This window comes from Marmota marmota, unplaced genomic scaffold (assembly GCF_001458135.2).
Source record: "Marmota marmota marmota unplaced genomic scaffold, marMar, whole genome shotgun sequence".
Taxonomy (NCBI): domain Eukaryota; kingdom Metazoa; phylum Chordata; class Mammalia; order Rodentia; family Sciuridae; genus Marmota; species Marmota marmota.
Window position 1 is genome coordinate 19,216,710 of NW_026000057.1, and position 11,414 is coordinate 19,228,123.

Sequence of the window (11,414 nt, forward strand, 5' to 3'; positions counted from 1 at the left end):
GAAATGCATTTTAGTTGTTTTAGGGCTCTGTGATTTCAAATTAGTTTTAGGAAACTGAGATTTGAGTTTAGATATTTGTTGTTACCATAGCGTAAATAGTTTAAGTTAACTGCTATATTGCAAGCTATGTAATTGATTTTGAAATACTTGTATAGGCATTAGTCCTCCACAAGCAACTTAGTTACATGTTTGCTGATTTCTTGAAGTATACTGATTTCCTAAGATAGGCTTATTTATTTTACAGAGCTCTCATTAGGTCCAAACTCCCTCCTAAAGGTTCCACCACGTGCCAACAGTGCCACAGCATGGGGACTAAGCCTTCAACAAACAGGTCTTTGCAATATACTTATCCAAATCACAGCAGGGGATATAGGGATAACGAATTCTATCCAAACAAACAAAGGATAACTTGGCAGAAAAGAAAAAGGCATTCCAGGCAACAGAAAATAAATGTTCTTGTTTTATTGTTCATAAAGTAATCTACTCTAGAAAAGCATAATGTTCATAATGTTTATAGAAGACAGTCATGTTTCCAATTACTTTCTTCATTTTCCCCTTTTCCCTTCACTTCATAAATTGTTTCTGCTTAACATGTCCACTCCAAATATTGTTCAAAAACTGCTCTAGTCAGGGTCAAAATGATTGTCTCTCAATAAATCTTAGGACACTTCTCCTGTCCTGGGCTCTCCAATGTTTCCAATATGAAGCCAGCTGTCAGTGTCTAGTGTTTTCTTTGTTCTGTCCTGATTTTTTACATAGCCTTTGAACATATTTGATTCTCTCACACAGGTCTCTCCCTCTCCTTTGCAGTTGTAGTAGTTCAGCTTCTCCACATCAAGCTTGATATGATTGCAGGGCATAGGTGCCCCCACATACCTTGAGGTCTAGTCCCCAGGTGTGGTGAAGGCGCATCTAGCAGTATACTTGGTTTGCCCATGACTTTCAGAAACCAGGCACCCCAGAGATGCCAGAAGAAATCCCAGGGCTGCTGGTGAGGTAGTTGATGTAGTTACCTGAGGAGCTGCTCCAGTAACAATCCTCCGCACACATCCACCAAGACTGGTCTGAATCTTATTAAAGAATAGTTCATCCCAGTTAGTATTATTACTGATGATTCCACTCTGAACTTCAGCCAGCTTGCATTTTGCTGCAAACTCCAACACCAGTGCTTTAATGAAGTGTCTGCCTGGCTGAAGATCTTGTTGTACATCCAGTTCAGCAGTTGTGGGACAACCAGGAACATGGTAAAGTATAGAGCCTTCATGTCATCAGAGATAGATGTCTCCCTGAAAGAAGTCAACACACCTTCCCTGGCAGTAGAGAATGGACTGGATTACTCTCTAAATATGTGAGCCAGCGGCAGGAAGGACATGAGCACATCATCCTACCTCAGAAAAATCACTTTGTCATTTTCAGAAAGCCTGAGAAATCAGCTACCATGTTCCGATGGATGCGAATCATACCTTCAGGGTTCCCTGTTGCACCATTTGTGAAACACACTAAGGAGAGGTCATCAGGCTATGGGATCACAAGAGCATGGTGATTCACTCCATCACTGTCCTCCACAGCTTGAATAGACTTGATGACCACCTCCAGCTTCTGCACTCTTTTCTTTCAGGGCATCCACAAATGACTCCATGAGGGCAATCATCTTGAGCCCTAGAGTCTCCTTGTTCTCCACATGCTCTAGTAGAAGCATATTTTTCTGAGGCTTATCTATAAAATCATTGTATTATCCATAAAACCATGGTATTATGTCCAGGGTATTGGTGATGCAGGAATAGCTCCAAGGCCCAAGGTGTCATAAAGTTACAGCACCACCATGGAATACATATAATGAGACAATTCTGCAATGATCCATTCTGGTTTATTTTGTGCAAAAAAACTCAATAAACTGATCTGTACTTGCTTTACAGTTGTGCTGGAGAAGTCAGGACTTCAGAATTTCAGTTCTATTGGCCACCTCCTGTAGTATAGCCACTGATACAGATGCTTGGGTTTCCTGAAGCCATGTCAGGGCTCATTCCCTGAGATACTCAGCCTACAGCAGAACACCTGGTACATGATCCTGGCATCATCATAGTAGTAGCTAAGTGGGTAAGATAGTTCCCTCCAATCACAGATCACTGGGCCCTGCCACTGTCCTCCAGTTCTTCTGACTGCATCAGGAGGTTGATGGTGGTTCCAGGGCCTTTGGCCTGTGAGTGAACCAGTGCCTAGGATGGCAGCCAGTGTACCTATGCTGAGGGTGGTGGCTGAGAGGCTGCAGAAAAACCAGCCCAAGTCACCCAGCTTAGGAAGCTGCAGTGTATGCAGGATCCCCTGTGCTTCTTCTCCAAAAGTGGGAAATCTTCTCCAGAGGCGAGAAGACAAATGCTTCTGGTGGTTGGGAAGAGAGAGAAACAGAGAGAGAGGAAGAGGGAAAGAAGGAGACACACACACAAGAGAGCCACTTAATGCTGTTGAACACTTCTGACTTGAAAGACGAACTTCTTTTGGTGCCTCTGGCACACATCCTACTATCATAATCAAATTGCCTGATCATTTTCAGTCTGTTCCTTTATCTATTCTTTTATGTTACTTTTCCTTTTGTTTTTCCTCCCTCCCTCCCCCTTTTCTTCCTTCCATCCTTCTATGACTCCTCTGCCTCTGCATTTCTGACATGGTATTTCTCAGGGATTTAATCTCAACAAATATTAATCCTAATTTTTTTATAGTAATAGAATTAGCAGTTAATGGAAATTAATTTGAGTATTATGAATTACAAAAAAAAAAAATAGAAATTTGAGTTTCCGAATGATGACATTTTATAGGGAAGTGACATGTAGGTTGAGGACATGCTAGAGGGGGATAAGATGAAACAAAAGGTATGGAACTTAGATAAAAACAAATGATAGTTAACACAAAGATAATAAAGGAAATGGCAAAGAAATTGATTATCATAAGTATGTCTAAACTAATAAAAATTCAGAGAAAATAACATCAAGATTCAAAATAATTGCATAAACTTCATAAAACTTGATTTAAATAAGATATTAACAAAAATGTTCATGAAAATTTCCTTTGGAAGATCAAGAATTATTCTATTGACTCCTTTATGTGATAGGTATTGTATTGAAATGTGAAGTTACTATGGCAAGAGAAAATACTGGAAGGATTCTTGAAGAAAAATTAAATGCAAACCTTTTTACTGGTTCTACAGTTCTGTATATGACTTCCTATTAGGATAGAAGTAATATTACTAACGCCACCTATGACCCAAGCAAAAAAGAGATAAATCTGAGAGACTATCAATATGCAAAAATTATTTGAAAACCAATTAAAAAATAATAATAATTATAAGTATATCCTTAAATTGAATGAAAATATATATCTCTCACTTAACATGGTTTTATTGAAAATATTTTGTGTTTATAGTAAAGTTGATATGAAGAAGTAAGATAAAATACATTCCCAAGATTTATACCATTTTATAAGTTACATTTTTAAGAGAATGTTCCAATTGTAGAATAAATGTATACAAAATCAATTATTGTTTATCTTTGGAACTTCATGCTCAAGAATGAAAAATACATTTTAAATAAGAAATTAACAAACTGGAGAAACATAGCAGAATCAAGGTAAATATGAATGGAAACAAAAATTGAGAAAAAATAAATTGTTCTTTTTTATTGATTCTTTTTAGTTGTACATAACATTAACATTCATTCTTACATAATTTTAAAAGCATGGAATATAATTTGTTTTAATTCAGTCCCCAGTACTTCCTCTTTCCCTTTCATTCTCCCTCCACATTAGGCTGGAAAGTTGGAGGAACCAGTTGCTGCTCAGTCCAAGAAGCTGGAGCCTCAGAACAAGTGGGACCAATGATGCAGCCCTAGTCCAGGACCAAAGGCCAAGAAACTCTCTGGAGAGTCAAGGGCACTTTGAAGACTGAAGGGCTAGAGTCAGATGTTCCCAGGTAGTAGCAGCATCAACCTAAGCACTGTTTAAGAATAATAGAGTTTGGATCTGCTTCTGCTTCCTTGTTGTTGTTTTTCTTTTTTTTTAAATCTTTTTGTTCTATCAGGCCTCCAACCTATTGCCCATATTTGGGGTGGGTTTTCCCCTCAGTTGGCTGTCCTATATATGGATCATTCAAGAAACATCCTCATATATATATATATATATATATATATATATATATATATATATTTGTTCTAATTAGTTATCCATGACAGCAGAATGCATTTTGACTTATTGTACACAAATGGAGCACAGCTTCTAATTTCTCCTACTGTCTATGATGCTGAGTCACACCATTTGTGCAATCATACATGTATATAGGGAAATAATGTCCATCTCATTCCACCATTTTTCCCAGCCCAAACCCCTTACTCCCCTATGCCCAATCCAAACTTTCTTAGCCCCCTATCCCCACATTATGGATCAGCATCCACACACCAGAGAATACATGTGGCCTTTGGTTTTTTGGGATTGACTTATTTCACTTAGCATAATAGTCTTTAATTCTTTATCCATGCATCTGTTGAAAGGTACTTATATTGGTTTCATGTTTAGCTATTGTGAATTGTGCTGTTATAAACATTGACGCGGTTGTGTCACTGCAGTATGCTAATTTTAAGTCTTTTGGGTATAATCCAAGGAGTGGGATAGCTAGGTCAAATGGTATTTCCTTTCCAAGTTTTCTAAGGAATCTCCATACTGCTTTCCATAGTGGTTGTACCAATTTGCATTCCCACCAGCAATATATGAGTGAATCTTTTTCCTCACATTCTTGCCAACACATACTTTTGCTTGTATTCTGGATACTTGCCATTCTGACTGGAGTGAAATGAAATCTTAGAATAGTTTTGATTTGCATTTCTCTAATTTCTAGAGATGATGAACATTTTTTCATATATTTGATGATTGTATAACTTCCATGAAGTGTCTGCTCAGTTCCTTAGCCCATTTATTTATTGGGTTATTTGTTCTTTGTATTAAGTTTTTTGAGTTCTTTTTATATCCTGAAGATTAATGCTCTATCTGATGTGCATGTGGTAAACATTTTCTCCCCATCTGTAGGCTCTATCTTCACATTATCTACTGTTTCCTTTGCTGAGAAGAAACTTTTTAGTTTGAATCCATCCCATTTATTGATTATTTTATTTTATTTCTTGTACTTTAGGAGTCTTGTGAAGGAAGTCAGACCCCAAGCCGACATGATGAATATTTGAGAACTAAGCGATAATAACAATTTAAAATGTAAGGCTCTCTGGGATGAAACAATACTCAGATGAACATTTATAACTTAAAGTACTTGAATCAGAAGGAAGCTAGAATAACAATCAAATAATCAAATGTCATTTCTTTCATGGAACTTAAACAAATTTGACAACTGATTGTGAAACTTCCTTCCTTTGAACCACTTCTGAATTCTTTCAAGATGCCTATTATTACATTATTGGAATTTTTAGAAACTCCCTTTGTCTAATCACTACACAGTGATCACTTCAGAGAAAATAACTACATTCATAAGTTTTTTTATAAGAGTTTTTTTTGTTTGTTTTATAACTTTTATTTATTTATTTATTTATTTTATGTGATGCTGAGGCTCAAGCCCAGGGCCTTGCACGTGTGAGGTGAGCACTCTACCACTGAGTCATAACCCCAGCCCCTCATAAAGTTTGACATATGTAACGTATGAAGTTCTGGCTCATAGTAAACATAAATCTAGAAATATATACATTTATTTGTTTTTAATTACTGAACGAGAATTTGACTTTTTTTTTCCTCAGTGCTATATTTTCATTTCCTACACTGAAATTGGCAAATACAAGTCCAATCAATAACTTCAGAAAGCATGAATATCTCAATATTTGTTCCTCTGAATTCTTGTTGTCAGTAAGAGTAGTAGTATCATCATCATTTGCTAAATATATTTGAAGCTTGATATATTTTAGTTAATCATTTGATTTTTTATTAATCAGTGCATTAATATTACTGCAACTTTATAATCAATTATATCTAAATTATTAAATTAATAGTTTATGAATGTTTGGGAGAAAAAGATACACCAGGTTTCAGAAGTAGTGTTGATGGAAAGTTTACTACCTAAGAGAAAGAATATTCCCTCTGATTAATAAGATTCAACTTTCTGGCAAGAACTTAGTTATCTCAGCTTACTCTATAAAGATTTCTGTTGGATCTTAGTGTATGTTTATCCTTGGCAAATGATAGGGGGGAGAGAGAGAAAGAAATGAGGATAAATTAGATATTTATATGTGAAACTTAGAGGTATAGAACTTTTAAATTAAATGGAAAGTTACATAGTGTAAGTTGAAAACACTGAAGAACCAATACTTGTTAGCCTTATATAGACCCAAATTCAGTTCCTTTTTAGCAATATGTTGTTACTGGGACAAATGTTTATCAATTTATAAAATAAAAAATGTGGGATAGTGCCTGCGTGAGTCTTCAAACTGATGTAGAACACATGTCTATTACAAAATGACAACATATAGACTCAGGTCAAATAACTAAATAGTAATGTTTGGGTGGAATGGTTTGACAAACATATGAAAATTAACAATTTTGAATTTTATTTAAGGTATTTGTTAAAAGGCCCAAACTGTAAAGAAATTGACTAGCTGCTATCAATGTGACAGCCCTTCTGTGGCACCTCAGTGGTAAAGTGTGTGCTTATCATGTGAAGAGGCCTTGGTTTGATCCTCAGCACCACAAAAAAACTAAATTAATAAACAAAGAAGGAAGATGGAGGCGAATAGAGTGCATCACCCCCGTGTACCCCATGTACTGCACAGGGGAATAGAGAGTTTAGAGCGACCAGAAGCTATCTTGTTAGGAATTTCCAGCAAAATTGGGGTGCACTGAAACCTGGAGGAAGGATTTCCAACACCTGAGGATTAGTATCTGCGGCTCAATCATGAGTGAACCGTGCCCCTGGAAATTCAGGCTGATTGATCAGTGGCCAGCCCCACAGCCGGAGCCTGTGTGCCGACGTGCCAGCAACGCAGAGAAATGGTGCTACGGATTCTGTGGGGTCCTGCCAACTGTGCCCTCACAGTACTCCAGGCTGAGTTCTGGGTTTGAGACAGGGGAGAGAAACAGTCTAGATCTGCCTCCACACCGGACACCCCACTGAGGAAGCCAGCAGCCACCATCTTGGAGAGCTGACGTCACCATCGCCAGTTTCCCACAGATCCGACCTCATCGCAGCAAGTTCAGCAATAAAACAGGTGTGTGACATTTAGCCCTTCTCCCATACAGTGGGGAAATCACATAAAATCTCTACCTGGCTTTCCGGGGCTTTGATTATCAGAGTGAGCGTGAATAGAGGCGTGGGGAAAGGTAAAAGCACCTGACTTCCAACTCCCCCCTCCCACCAGGGGCGAAAAAGAAACCTGTCTCGCCAGCTCTCGGAGGAGTGGCTATCAGAGGGAATCAAAACAATAGGGGACAGGTTCCCAATAGCTGCGCTCCACATCCAGGAATCTGCAGGCCCAGAGTGTAGCTTGAACTGTGGAGAGGTATCACACTTGGGAAGGCCTGTCTGGCGGGAGAAGCAAGGAGACTAGAGGCCAGGAATAAACCTAAATGAACAGGATTGGAGAGACACCAGGTGGGGGAGGAGGGAGTGCCCTCATACGGATTGTTTCCTACAGCCGGAGGGCAAAATCTTGGTCCGGAAGGCACAGCACCACCTACTGGAAGCGAAGAAAATAGAAGCCTAACAGTGCTTTTTTTTTTAAATTGTAATTTTTATTTTACTTTATTTTATTATTTTTTTATCATTTCTTCTTTTTCTTTTCTATTTTTTCTCTTTCTTTCTTCTCTCCCTCTCTCTTTCTTGGTTTGCTTCCTTACCTTTTCCCTATATTTTCTCCCAAGCATGACCACTCCAATTACGTGTAATTTACTAAATGTAAATAGATGAATATTAGGAGACGGTCTATAGTCCGCCTAAGCCCCCAAGTACTCCTGTCTATTCTCTTGTTAATATCCGCCTGCATTTGAACAACCCCCCCAAAGAAACTAAGATATACTAACCTCCACACCATCAAATCGCCCGACCTTAACATAAAATCCTAAGTTCAAGCCTCAATTCTCTATATGCCATCAAAATCCGTAGGCCTTTAATGAAACTAATGAATTTACCTTAAATCACAATTAAATCCAACATCTCTAAACATTGTCTCCCAACACAAAAGAGAGATCTTGGAGCTATACAAAACCAAAACAAATTTATAGGAGAAAACAGAAACACAACAGTCAAAGAGTTGGAAAGCAATGTGAGCACCATGAAAAAAACAAGGGGAAAAAAGGATTACAAACAATGCAGGATGACTTAAATTTACAAGAGAACCTAGAGGCATCAGAAAAATGGACAGAAAAAAGGCATACCTGACTCAGATGGAATGGAATCTTAAAGAAATCATTAGATAGCAAGCCCAAACAATGAAAGTATACTTTGAAAATGAATTACATAAGCAGATTCAAGTAACAAAAAATGAACTCTACCAGGATACAGAGATTTAAAAAAATCAAACAGTGATCCTAGAAATGCAGGAAACCATAAACCAAATCAAAAACTCAAATGAGAATATTACAAATAGACTAGATCAAATAGAAGTCAGAACATCAGATAATGAAGACAAAGTTTATCAACTCGAAAAGACTATAGCCAACACAGAAAGGCTGGTAAGAAACCATGAGCAAAACATCCAAGAGATATGGGATGTCATAAAAAAACTAAACTTAAGAGTCATTGGGATAGAAGAAGGTATAGAGGTCCAAACCAAAGGAATGAGCAACATATTGAATGAAATAATCTTAGAAAACTTTCCAGATATGAAAGATGGAATGGATTGCCAAATTCTGTAAGCCTACAGGACCCCAAACATTCAAAACCATAATAGACCAACTCCAATACACATTATTATGAAGATATCCAACATACAGAACAAGGAGAGAATATTAAAATCTACAAGAGAAAGGAGGCAGATTACATTCAGGGGTAAACCAATCAGGTTAACAGCTGATTTTTCATCATAGACGTTGAAAGAGAGAAGATCCTGGAACAACGTATTTCAAACACTGAAAAATAATGGATTCCAACCAAGAATACTGTATCCAGCAAAATTAAGCTTCAGGCTTGACAATGAAATTAAAATATTTCACGATAAAAAAAAGTTAAAAGAATTCGCAGCCAGAAAACAAGCACTGCAAAGCATTTTGAGCAAAACACTACAAGAAGAGGAAACGAAAAACAGCACCCAAAACTAACAGTGAGAGGAAACTCAGTAAAGGGGGGGAAAAACAAGCCAAATTAAAATAAATAAATAAATAAACATGACTGGAAGTAAAAACCATATATCAATAGTAACCCTAAATGTTAATGGCTTAAACTCACCAATCAAGCGACATAGGCTAGTAACTTGGATTAAAAAAACAGAACCAACAATATGCTGCCTTCAGGAGACTCCTCTGACAGGAAAAGACATTCACAGGCTGAAGGTGAAAGGTTGGGAAAAATCATACCACTCACATAGTCGTCGGAAGCAAGCAGGAGTGGAAATACTCATATCGAATAAAATCAACTTCAAACCTAAGTTAATCAAAAGGGATAAAGAAGGACACTATATACTGTTAAAAGGAACCATTCACCAACAAGACATAACAATTATCAATATGTATGCACCAAATAATGGTGCTGCAACGTTCATAAAACAAACTCCCCTCAAGTTCAAGAATCAAATAGACCACAACACAATAATTATGGGTGACTTCAACACACCGCACTCACCATTGGACAGATCCTCCAAACAAAAGCTGAATAAAGAAACTATAGAACTCAATAACACAATCAAAACCTAGACTTAACTGACATATATAGAATATATCAACCATCATCAAGTGGGTATACATTCTTCTCAGCAGCACATGGTTCCTTCTCAAAGATAGACCATATATTATGCCATAGAGCAACTCTTAGTAAATATAAAGGTGTGGAGATAATACCATTCATCTTATCTTATCATAATGGAATGAAACTGGAAATCAATGACAAAAGAAGGAAGGAAAAATCCTGCATCACCTGGAAAATGAACAATATGTTACTGAAAGATCAATGGGTTACAGAGACATAAAGGAGAAAATCAAAAAATTCATAGAGATAAATGAAAACACAGACACAACATATCAGAATCTATGGAACACAATGAAAGCAGTTTTAAGAGGGAAATTCATTGCCTGGAGTTCATTCCTCAAAAAAAGAAAAAACCAACAAATAAATGAGCTCACACTTCATCTCAAAATCCTAGAAAAAGAAGAGCAAAACAACAGCAAAGGTAGCAGAAGGCAAGAAATAATTAAAATTAAAGCAGAAATCAATGAAATTGAAACAAAAACAACCATGGAAAAAATTGACAAAACTAAAAGTTGGTTCTTCAAAAAAATAAATAAGATCGACAGACCCTTAGCCATGCTAATGAAGAGAAGAAGAGAGAGAACTCAAATCACTAACATATGGGATGAAAAAGGCAATATCACAACAGACACTACAGAAATACAGAAGATAATTAGAAATTATTTGAAACCCTATATTCCAATAAAATAGAAGATAGTGAAGGCATCAATAAATTCCTTAAGACATATGAACTACCCAGATTGAGTCAGGATGATATAAACAACCTAAACAGACCAATATCAAGTGAGGAAATAGAAGAAGTCATCAAAAGACTACCAACCAAGAAAAGCCCAGGACCGGATGGGTATACAGCAGAGTTTTACAAGAACTTTAAAGAAGAACTAATACCAATCCTCTACAATCTATTTCAGGAGATAGAAAAAGAGGGAGAACTTCCAAATTCATTCTATGAGGCCAATATCACCTTGATTCCCATACCAGAAAAAGACACCTCAAAGAAAGAAAACTACAGAACAATATCCCTAATGAATTTAGATGCAAAAATCCTCAATAAAATTCTGGCAAATCAGATACAAAAACATATCAAAAAGATCGTGCACCATGATCAAGTAGGATTCATCCCTGGGATGCAAGGCTGGTTCAATATATGGAAATCAATAAACATTATTCACCACATCAATAGACTTAAAGATAAGAACCATATGATCATCTCGATAGATGCGGAAAAAGCATTCGACAAAGTACAGCATCCCTTTATGTTCAAAACACTAGAAAAACTAGGGATAACAGGAACTTACCTCAACATTGTAAAAGCTATATATGCTAAGCCTCAGGCTAGCATCATTCTAAATGGAGAAAAATTGAAGGCATTCCCTCTAAAATCTGGAACAAGACAGGGATGCCCTCTCTCACCACTTCTATTCAATATAGTTCTCGAAATCCTGGCCAGAGCAATTAGACAGACAAAAGAAATTAAAGGCAT

The 11,414-nt window shown here is 37.0% G+C and overlaps 1 pseudogene; it reads right to left on the minus strand.

Annotated features, from left to right (window-relative positions):
- Window positions 1–659: 659 nt before the first annotated feature.
- Window positions 660–7,216, minus strand: LOC107141128 (annotated as a pseudogene).
- Between the last annotated feature and the right edge of the window lie 4,198 nt (window positions 7,217–11,414).